At 38.3% G+C, this 12283-nt stretch overlaps 1 protein-coding gene across 3 annotated transcripts in view; it reads right to left on the bottom strand.

The window, feature by feature from the left end:
• Positions 1-12283, bottom strand: part of GCS2beta (glucosidase 2 subunit beta) — an 81004-nt gene that overhangs the window by 14778 nt on the left and 53943 nt on the right. The gene's annotated exons all lie outside the window — the stretch shown is intronic.

The following is a 12283-nucleotide window of genomic DNA, read 5'->3' as shown; positions in this document are numbered from 1 at the left end:
GTCTGGCTTTGTTTCTCGAGTGAACAGTACATTATACACTAGGCATTTAAAGTGCCCTAGAGCAATAAGATGCATATACAGTACACTCATTACTTACCTTAAAATATTTGTAGTCTTAATAGAGGGTGTAAGGTGGAGTAAGGTAGGTGGGTATCACAGAGTGGTTGGTATGTAACCCCCATCTGGCCATGCCACCCCACCCCACACATTATATAGCAGGCATTTAAAGTGCCCCAGAACGATAAGATGCATAACCAGTACACTCATTACTTATCTTAAAAAATCTGAAGACTTAATGGTCTTAATATAGGGTGCAAGGTTGAGTAAGGTAGGTGGGTATCAAAATGTGGTAGATATGTAACCCCCATGTTTGCGAGTTTTGTAAACAAACCAGTTGTTGTTGTTGATACCAGCCTGGACACGAATGGTTTTGGTTCACTTCGTCAAGCCGACTGGAAAAACATCTTATATTTATGTTAATTTATATGTTACGTAGCATGTTTATTATTTTTTTTTTTTTTTAACAAGTCGGCTGTCTCCCACCGAGGCAGGGTGACCCAAAAAAGAAAGAAAATCCCCAAAAAGAAAATGCTTTCATCATCATTCAACACTTTCACCACACTCGCACATAATCACTGTTTTTGCAGAGGTGCTCAGAATACAACAGTTTAGAAGCATATATGTATAAAGATACATAACATATCCCTCCAAACTGCCAATATCCCAAACTCCTCCTTTAAAGTGCAGGCATTGTACTTCCCATTTCCAGGACTCAAGTCCGACTATATGAAAATAACCGGTTTCCCTGAATCCCTTCACCAAATATTACCCTGCTCACACTCCAACAGATCGTCAGGTCCCAAGTACCATTCGTCTCCATTCACTCCTATCTAACACACTCACGCACGCTTGCTGGAAGTCCAAGCCCCTTGCCCACAAAACCTCCTTTACCCCCTCTCTCCAACCCTTTCGAGGACGACCCCTACCTCGCCTTCCTTCCCCTATAGATTTATATGCTTTCCATGTCATTCTACTTTGATCCATTCTCTCTAAATGACCAAACCACCTCAACAACCCCTCTTCTGCCCTCTGACTAATGCTTTTATAAACTCAACACCTTCTCCTAATTTTCACACTCCGAATTTTCTGCATAATATTTACACCACACATTGCCCTTAGACAGGACATCTCCACTGCCTCCAACCATCTCCTCGCTGCTGCATTTACCACCCAAGCTTCACATCCACATAAGAGTGTTGGTACTACCATACTTTCATACATTCCCTTCTTTGCCTCCATAGATAACGTTTTTTGACTCCACATATACCTCAACGCACCACTCACCTTTTTTCCCTCATCAATTCTATGATTAACCTCATCCTTCATAAATCCATCCGCCGACACGTCAACTCCCAAGTATCTGAAAAACATTCACTTCTTCCATACTCCTCCTCCCCAATTTGATATCCAATTTTTCTTTATCTAAATCATTTGACACCCTCATCACCTTACTCTTTTCTATGTTCACTTTCAACTTTCTACCTTTACACACATTCTCAAACTCATCCACTAACCTTTGCAATTTTTCTTTAGACTCTCCCATAAGCACAGTATCATCAGCAAAAAGTAACTGTGTCAGTTCCCATTTTGAATTTGATTCCCCATAATTTAATCCCACCCCTCTCCCGTACACCCTAGCATTTACTTATTTTACAACCCCATCTATAAATATATTAAACAACCATGGTGACATTACACATACCTGTCTAAGACCTACTTTTACCGGGAAGTAGTCTCCCTCTCTTCTACACACCCTAACCTGAGCCTCACTATCCTCATAAAAACTCTTTACAGCATTTAGTAACTTACCACCTATTCTATATACTTGCAACATCTGCCACATTGCTCCTCTATCCACTCTATCATATGCCTTTTCTAAATCCATAAATGCAATAAAAACTTCCCTACCTTTATCTAAATACTGTTCACATATATGCTTCAATGTAAACACTTGATCTACACATCCCCTACCCACTCTGAAACCTCCTTGCTCATCCGGAATCCTACATTCTGTCTTACCTCTAATTCTTTCAATTATAACCCTACCGTACACTTTTCCTGGTATACTCAATAAACTTATTCCTCTATAATTTTTACCATCTCTTTTGTCCCCTTTCCCTTTATATAAAGGGACTATACATGCTCTCCGCCAATCCCTAGGTACCTTCCCCTCTTTCATACATTTATTAAACAAAAGTACCAACCACTCCAACACTATATCCCCCCCTGCTTTTAACATTTCTGTCATGATCCCATCAGTTCCAGCTGCTTTACCCCCTTTCATTCTACGTAATGCCTCGCGTACCTCCACCACACTTACATTCTGCTCTTCTTCACTCCTAAAAGATGGTATACCTCCCTGACCAGTGCATGAAATTACCGCCTCCCTTTCTTCCTCAACATTTAAAAGTTCCTCAAAATATTCTCGCCATCTACCTAATACCTCCCTCTCCCCATCTACAAACTCCCCTACTCTGTTTTTAATTGACAAATCCATACTTTCCCTAGGCTTTCTTAACTTGTTTAACTCACTCCAAATTCTTTTCTTATTTTCATTAAAATTTCTTGACAGTGCCTCTCCCACTCTATCATCTGCTCTCCTTTTGCACTCTCTCACCACTCTCTTTACCTTTCTTTTACTCTCCATATACTTTACTTTTCTTATAACACTTCTGCTTTGTAAAAACCTCTCATAAGCTAACTTTTTCTCTTTTATCACACCCTTTACTTCATCATTCCACCAATCACTCCTCTTTCCACCTGCCCCCACCCTCCTATAACCACAAAGTTCTGCCCCACATTCTAATACTGCATTTTTAAAACTATTCCAACCCTCTTCAACCCCCCCCACTACTCATCTTTGCACTAGCCCACCTTTCTGCCAACACTCTCTTATATCTCCCCCGAACTTCCTCCTCCCTAGTTTATACACTTTCACCTTCCTCTTTTCCCATCTACCTCTTACTCTAACTGTAGCTACAACTAAATAATGATCCGATGTATCAGTTGCCCCTCTATAAACATGTACATCCTGGAGCCTACCCATCAACCTTTTATCCACCAATACATAATCTAACAAACTACTTTCATTACGTGCTTCATCATACCTTGTATATTTATTTATCCTCTTTTTCATAAAATACGTATTACTTATTACCAAATCTCTTTCTACACATAGCTCAATTAAAGGCTCCCCATTTACATTTACCCCTGGCACCCCAAATTTACCTACTACTCCCTCCATAACATTTTTACCCACTTTAGCATTGAAATCCCCAACCACCATTACTCTCACACTTGATTCAAAGCTCCCCATGCATTCACTCAACATTTCCCAAAATCTCTCTTTCTCCTCTACACTTCTTTCTTCTCCACTTGCATACACGCTTACTATAACCCACTTTTCACATCCAATCTTTATTTTACTCCACATAATCCTTGAATTAATATATTTGTAGTCCCTCTTTTCCTGCCATAGCTTATCCTTCAACATTATTACTACTCCTTCTTTAGCTCTAACTCTATTTGAAACCCCTGACCTAATCCCATTTATTCCTCTCCATTGAAACTCTCCCACCCCCTTCAGCTTCGTTTCACTTAAAGCCAGGACATCCAGCTTCTTGTTTATTATATAGTTCTGAAAAAAATATCATAGATGGATTAAGCAAAATGTCCACATTAACATTTTATATGACATTTAATGCACCTCAGAGTGATTATTATTGTCTTATTGTTATTATTATTAATATGTCATCTTCATGACTAATAACACACTCTTAATGATTTTAATGTGTTCCTGCATGCCAGCACATGTACAAGTTGTGGAGTTTAAAGCCAATCTTCTGCAAGGTATGTTAACGGTGTACGTACACCATTTCATTTCTATATTATGGTTTTCTTATGAAAGAAGTGATCTAATGCAGTTGGCATTACAAACTCCACTTTCCCTTATACTAACACGTCTGAAGAAGGAAAGAATGGGAAGATATTTTCATAGCCGGAGCAAGAATGCCCGCGACTGCGTACTCCCCGCAACCACATACGTAATGACATACATATTTTATTAATTCTAGAGTATATATCAGGTTTTTATGTTACTTATATTGTTTATTATGTCATATTAGATGAATTGTGATAGATAAATAAGCCGTAGAGTTGATAACAGTGTCATATTGAAGTACTATTTTGTCATGCCTCCTGACAGCAGGAACGAATTAATTGGATTTACATTATGTATTTCTTAAGGGAAATACTGCTTCAAGTTTCGAACGTTTCGACTTTAGAAATAGAACAGATTAAGTTCGAAACTCGGGGTACCACTGTACATGCATGAAAGATACCTGAGGACTGGCAGACAGCATGAAGAATTCCTTTACATAAGGGAAAAATGGGACAAGTGTGTGTTAGAGTTATTGGGTAACTAGTCTGTTAAGGATGCTGGGTAAAGTGTGTGTGACAAAATTATTAGTGAAAGAGGTACGAGTAAGAAAATACGATTGCAGAGGAACATGGAAAATTTAGGAAGGGTAGGGGATATCTAGAACAAGCATTTACACTGAAACAATAATGAATGATGCTTCAATAAATGTAAGGAAGTATTTGTTGCATTTGTGGATGTAGAATAAATATACAATAGGGATGATACGGAAGTACCATTGCAAATACAGTGGTACCTCAAGTTTTGAATAGCTCCCAACTCGAACAATTATGTAAGTGTGTTTTTGTAAGCGTATTTTTGGGGGCCTGAAATGGACTAATCTAATTTACATTATTCCTTATGTGAAGAAATTCGTTCGGTATTGGTACTCGAACAGCCTTCTGGAACGAATTGAGTTCGTACCTCGAGGTACCACTGTATACGAAACAGGTAGTTACTAAAAGCAGGGAAGAGTTTTTATACAGAGCGAGAACCAGGTTAGGGTGTATAGGAGAAAGAAGGGACTTTTCCAATAATAGTGGATCTTAGAGAAGGATGTGTGATGTCACCATGGTTAACATATTTACTTAACACATTTACCTCTGCAAAAACAGTGATTATGTGTAAGTGAGGTGAAAGTGTTGAATAATGATGAAAGTATTTTCTTTTTGGGGATTTTCTTTCTTTTTGGGTCACCCTGCCTCGGTGGGAGATGGCCGACTTGTTAAAAAAAAAAAAATTACAGATGGGGTTGTAAAAGAAGCGAATACTAGGGTACTGGTGAAAAGTGTGGGACTGTAAGATAAAAGGACAATGTGAAACTAATGAGACACTGCAGCAACATATGGCCTGACACAGCTCTTAGAAAGCAAAACATTGCTGTAATAAAATGTCTCCATTAGATGCACATGTGTATTTTACCTAACATATTCAAATTCAAATTGTCAGTAATTCTACAAACATAACAGTTCTTTTGAGAAATTCTAGCAAGTTGTAAAGGGTGGTAGAGGAATTTGGGAGAATAAAAGGAAATTAAAAGGGGACATAGAAAAAAGCAAGGTGATGATATTAACAAAAAAAGTCTAAGTAATAGAGAAGTGGATATCAGATAGGAGGGATGAAGTATGGATGAGTGAATGTATTCAGACATTTAGGAGTGGACATGTCAACAGGTGGTTGAACCATAGAACAGACTAGGAAAAAAAAGGTAGGTAGTGTGTTGAGGCATCTGTGGAAAAAAAGTTTATATATGGAGGCAATGAAAGAGAATTACTAGAGTATAGTTGTACCAATACATTTGTGGGTGTGAGGTATGAAGCTGGAGGCAGTGAAGATGTCATGTTTGAGAGCTAGGTGGTTTGAATATAATGCAAAGAATCCAAAATGTGGAGATTAAAAGAGTTACCAAAAGTATAATTCGAGGACTAAGAAGGAATTGTTGATGTGTTTTGGGTTTTTACAAAGAACAGAGCAGAATAGGATAACTAAGAGGCTATATAAATCTGGGGAGGAAGGAAGGTGGATGGGGTATGCATCCTAGGAAGAGTTGGAGGGAAGGGGTAAAGGTACTGAGTGGTAAGGGCTTAACCATGTAACAGGCTTATATGTGTGAATCAGAGTTAAGGGAGACTAAATGGTTTTTACGATTAGAAGTGATGGTGGAGTGAGCAAGGTAAAATTTATCAAAGGATTCAGGGAAACCAATTATCTGGACTTAAGCTCTGGAGCTGGGAAGTATAGTGCCTGCACCCTGAAGGAGGGATGTGGGGATGTTAAGAGTTCAGAGGGTCATCAGAACTGCAAAGTCAGCACACTTCTGACAAAACAGTGATTAAATCAATGATGGTCAATGTGTTTTCTCTTTTTGGGGTCATCCTACCTTAGTGAGAGAGAGACAGTGTTAAAAAATTAATACAGGTGTTAATAATCTTGACACTGTGGCCCAAAAGAAAATAATAAATGAATATAATGGACTGAAGGGGGATTTTCCAAGTGTCTTTTAAGTCAGAATGGTATTAAATAATCAATTAGAAGCACTAAGATACTTTACTGTCTACTTAATATATTCAGTACACACAACTTACAGATATACTGCATTAAACACTGAAAATAAATTAAAAGTACAATTTATGCAGTGAATTTTCTTTTCATCTGGAAGTCCATTATATCAAGGTTCATTGTGTTAACCCTTTCAGGGTCCGTCCCGTAGATCTACGGCTTTATGGTGAGTGTCCAAACCGTAGATCTACGCCATGAGCTCAGCTCACTCTGATAAACTGTGAGTGGTACATTTGGGCCTAGATATGAGAGAATACATCTATGTGGTATGTGTGCACCACATAAAACAGATCCTGCAGCACACTGTGTATAATGAGAGAAAAAAACTGAAATCATGATTTTTCGATTAAAACAGCAACTTTGCAGTGTTTTTTCGTATGTTTTTTATAGTTGTATTTGCGATTTCTTGGTCTCATTTGATAGAATGGAAGACATATTACAGAAATAGAGATGATTTTGATTGGTTTTAGCACTGGAAATGGCTTGAAACTGAGCTCAAAGTAGCGGAAATGTTAAATTTTTGCCGATATTCAACAGTAAACAAACGACCTCACACGTCTAATACACGTCAGCTGGTGGGTCTAATATACATTCACAAATATGGTGATGATATTTATACAAATATTACAGTATTGCATAGCAGTAAATCTTCTATTTTTTGGTGTGAATAAAAATTCATTATGTGAATAAAAAATCAAAATGGAATTTATTTGTAAAGCCTCAAAACATGACTAATGAACAGAGGAAATGTTAGTTTAGTGCCAGGAATGCCTACATTGTTTATCCTGGACCCTATTTTGAAATTGGAATATTTTGAACTTTGTGTTAAATTGGCCAAATTAACAATTTCCGATCACTTTATTTTGTAGTTGAAACAGTTGACTTGGCGATTTCTTGTGCTCAATCGATAGAATAGAAGTAATACTAGTGAAATAGCTAAGAATTTGGTTGATTGGAATAATGTAATTGGCCTAAAATGGGAGTCAAAGTCGGCAAAATCGCCGATTCGTAAATATCGCTGACACATCAAAATTCGCGAGAGCATAATTTCATCAATTTTCCACCAAATTTCGTACTTTTTGTTTTATTACCTTCACAAAAAGATTCTCTACGATTTCATAAGAAAAAATAACAAATTTTTTTTTTGAAAATTCTTGGACACTGGTGCGTGACTCCAGATTTGGGCCTTGGACCCTGAAAGGGTTAAGGGTTAATTATACAACACTTGCAATGAAAAATTCTAAAAACTTCCTGCAGTACTCAAGTTCCTTACTACTACATCCACACAACTGCTTCTTCTTTCAATGTGCTCACTATGTACCAATGATACATCACACAAACTCTCTAACAATGCTTCATGCACAAGTTCCACTTGTTTTATTAAGCCTAGTAGCAATAGTAATTTTTCTGTCTTCACAGTACCCTTCACAATTCACTATCATCACCGACATAAAATCAACGTAAATAACTGATTTTACCTTACCCCTAATACATCCTATTTCATTATATGTAGCTACTTTTCACATAGTTAGGTTACTTACCTGTTTTAACTTTTAAATATAAATAATACTCATCACAAGGACCCCAATGGAAATCTACACATATGCTGCTATGTATGATAATTATCATAATTATTAGTGTTTATGTAACTTTATTTATGTGCACCTGTACCTAAATAAACTTACTTATCAACCTGAACAATAAATAAATGTCAAAGATCACTACGGGTGGAACAAAACACCTCACAGTGCAATCTTTAAATATCAACATCAATTAGCAAAATTATATCACTTGACTGAAAATTTAAATGCAAAAGTTCTCACTCTGAAACCTTTCATTTCTCTTTTCTTTTCCCTCTGATGAAAAATAACAGATGAAACAGAATTATAAGCAGAAAAAGCATAAGCAGAAATAATAGTAGTAGTAGTAGTAGTAGTAGTAGTATAGTAGAGGTGGAAGAAGTAAAAGTAGAAAAAGATAAAGTAGATAATGGTGACAACAGTGTCTTAATCAATAAATAATTCCTCTGTTATCCATGCTGACTGGTCTGACCTCCAAATAATTGGTAGTGATTTTATCTGTATCTTTCAAAGCACAGGGGGTTCTTACAGCAATAAATAACCATGGGCTGACACTTAAAATTTCTTGACACATTACCAAAATGTAGCAAGCTGAAGCGATCCTTTGCTAATGCAAGTTCTCACTGGTATCTTCTTCCAATAAAGACTTGATTTGTCAACATTAAACACTTACTGTAGCTCATGGCCACCTTCAGAAATAATTTCCCATAACTCAGCAGGGAAATTCCCTGCAGTTGTATGGTCTGAGTGCTCTAAGGCTTATTTTCTTTAGAAAGATGAAATTAAATGGTGCACCTTTTTTGTTTTTTGCTCAATCCATTCATTCAGTAACTTATTTAGCTGTCGTTACTTGTCATTCTTCTCAGGAGCTCACAACCTGGGTTACTTATTGCACCTCATTCCTTCTATGAATATTAAAGCTTCATTCATGCCATCTTCATCACACATGCATCACTCTTAAATTTATCAAATATCTATATTTTAAAACACCATGACTTTCATGATTATGCTTCTCACTGGCACTTCCATGATTGCTCGCATTCCTTTTAGGTGCTGTGGTTATTGACCAGAGACAATAAAGGATGGTGAAAAGATCAAAACTGATTCACTAAGACAGGCCGAGTATAATACTGGAAGTGTACGAATGGAACACTGAGATAAGGGAGGGTGTGTACATTGAGAAGGCCTTCCTCACAAGACAAATTATTATAAAATCAAATAAAGCACTAAACCAACAAGGGTCATGCACAAGACAAAGAATTCATCCATAAGTTCACTGGGAGGAGGGGCAAGAACCCAGTGTGTACCACATTTTTCCCCAATACTTAGTAACTTAGGAGGTACTCAGACATGTTGCATTTCCAACATAATTCATCAGAACCCAAACCAAAGCTAGGAGGGAGTAAATTGGGCACATGGAAAGTTGAAAGACAGAGCCAAGAGCTGAGATTCAACCCCTGGAATTATAAATAAGGTGAGTACAGAAATATACACACCTACTGTTCTGTAGTTCAAATGGAACAAAACTGCTTAGTTAAGTAAATATATTTGAGAGATATTGATTTACAAGTGCTTATTTTTTTCCCTAGAGTTTATAGCCTTGTTTACAGCCATTTCTAGTTTCAATAATGTTTTGATATCCTGCAACTGACTCTGAGCCATGCATATGCAGTTAATTAGCAGATGGAGCCAAGAGCTGGGACTCTAACCCTACAACCACAATAAGACAAATACATACACTGTAGTGCACTAATTGTATCCTTAATAACACTATGGGTGCTCCCTGGCTAACGATATTTTGACTTTACGATGGTGCAAAAGCAAATGCTTGAAGATGAAACTTAAGATAATTACCCAGAATGAAGGCAGCAAGTACGCAACATTTTTTTTAATGTGTCGGCTGTCTCCCACCAAGGAAGGGTGACCCAAAAAGGAAACACTTTCACCATCATTGAACACTTTCATCATCATTCACACATAATCACTGTCTTTGCAGAGGCTCCCAGATATGACAGTTCACATGTCAATCTGAACAGCCAGTATAACAAACAACTCCTTAAAAGTTCAAGCATTGTACTTCCTACCTCCAGGACTCAAGTCCAGCTAACTAGTTTCCCTGAGTCCCTTCACAAAATATTACCCTGCTCACACTCCAACAGCTCGTAAGGTCCCAAAAACCATTCGTCTCCATTCACTCCCATCTAACATGCTCACGGACGCTTACTGAAAGACCAAGCCCCTCGCCCACAAAACCTTTACTCCCTCCCTCCAATCTTTTTGAGGATGACCCCTACCCCGCCTTCCTTTCCCTAAAGATTTATATGCTCTCCAAGTCATTCTACTTTGTTCCATTCTCTCTAAATGACCAAACAACCTCAACAACCCCTCTTCAGCCCTCTGACTAATACTTTTAATAACTCCACACCTCCTCCTAATTTCCACACTATAAATATCAGATCACTTTCTAGTTGTAGCTACACTGAGAGTAAAAGGTAGATGGGATACAAGGAGAATAGAAGCATCAGGGAAGAGAGAGGTGAAGGTTTATAAACTAAAAGAGGAGGCAGTTAGGGTAAGATATAAACAGCTATTGGAGGATAGATGGGCTAATGAGAGCATAGGCAATGGGGTCGAAGAGGTATGGGGTAGGTTTAAAAATGTAGTGTTAGAGTGTTCAGCAGAAGTTTGTGGTTACAGGAAAGTGGGTGCAGGAGGGAAGAGGAGCGATTGGTGGAATGATGATGTAAAGAGAGTAGTAAGGGAGAAAAAGTTAGCATATGAGAAGTTTTTACAAAGTAGAAGTGATGCAAGGAGGGAAGAGTATATGGAGAAAAAGAGAGAGGTTAAGAGAGTGGTGAAGCATTGTAAAAAGAGAGCAAATGAGAGAGTGGGTGAGATGTTATCAACAAATTTTGTTGAAAATAAGAAAAAGTTTTGGAGTGAGATTAACAAGTTAAGAAAGCCTAGAGAACAAATGGATTTGTCAGTTAAAAATAGGAGAGGAGAGTTATTAAATGGAGAGTTAGAGGTATTGGGAAGATGGAGGGAATATTTTGAGGAATTGTTAAATGTTGATGAAGATAGGGAAGCTGTGATTTCGTGTTTATCTGGAGTTTATCTGGAGAGAGTTCCGGGGGTCAACGCCCCCGCGGCCCGGTCTGTGACCAGGCCTCCTTAGGTCAGTGTCCCAGGATGCGACCCACACCAGTCGACTAACACCCAGGTACCCATTTTACTGATGGGGAACATAGACAACAGGTGAAAGAAACATGTCCAATGTTTCTACTCTGGCTGGGAATCGAACCCAGGCCCTCACCGTGTGAAGCGAGAGCGTTAACCACCAGGCCACCAGAGCCTCATATAGGGCAAGGAGGAATAACATCTTGTAGGAGTGAGGAAGAGCCAGTTGTGAGTGTGGGATAAGTTCGTGAGGCAGTAGGTAAAATGAAAGGGGGTAAGGCAGCTGGGATTGATGGGATAAAGATAGAAATGTTAAAAGCAGGTGGGGATATAGTTTTGGAGTGGTTGGTGCAATTATTTAATAAATGTATGGAAGAGGGTAAGGTACCTAGGGATTGGCAGAGAGCATGCATAGTTCCTTTGTATAAAGGCAAAGGGGATAAAAGAGAGTGCAAAAATTATAGGGGGATAAGTCTGTTGAGTATACCTGGTAAAGTGTATGGTAGAGTTATAATTGAAAGAATTAAGAGTAAGACGGAAAATAGGATAGCAGATGAACAAGGAGGCTTTAGGAAAGGTAGGGGGTGTGTGGACCAGGTGTTTACAGTGAAACATATAAGTGAACAGTATTTAGATAAGGCTAAAGAGGTCTTTGTGGCATTTATGGATTTGGAAAAGGCGTATGACAGGGTGGATAGGGGGGCAATGTGGCAGATGTTGCAAGTGTATGGTGTAGGAGGTAGGTTACTGAAAGCAGTGATGAGTTTTTACGAGGATAGTGAGGCTCAAGTTAGAGTATGTAGGAAAGAGGGAAATTTTTTCCCAGTAAAAGTAGGCCTTAGACAAGGATGTGTGATGTCACCGTGGTTGTTTAACCCTTTGAGGGTTTTCGTCGTACTAGTACGTCTTACGCGTAGGGGTTTTTGACGTACTAGTACTCATAAATTCTAGCGACCTCAAATCTAGTGGGAGAAAGCTGGTAGGCCTT

The sequence above is a fragment of the Cherax quadricarinatus genome, chromosome 6 (assembly GCF_038502225.1).
Source record: "Cherax quadricarinatus isolate ZL_2023a chromosome 6, ASM3850222v1, whole genome shotgun sequence".
Lineage (NCBI taxonomy): Eukaryota > Metazoa > Arthropoda > Malacostraca > Decapoda > Parastacidae > Cherax > Cherax quadricarinatus.
Note: the sequence above shows the minus strand (reverse complement) of the source record. Positions and strands in the feature narration are given on the sequence as shown.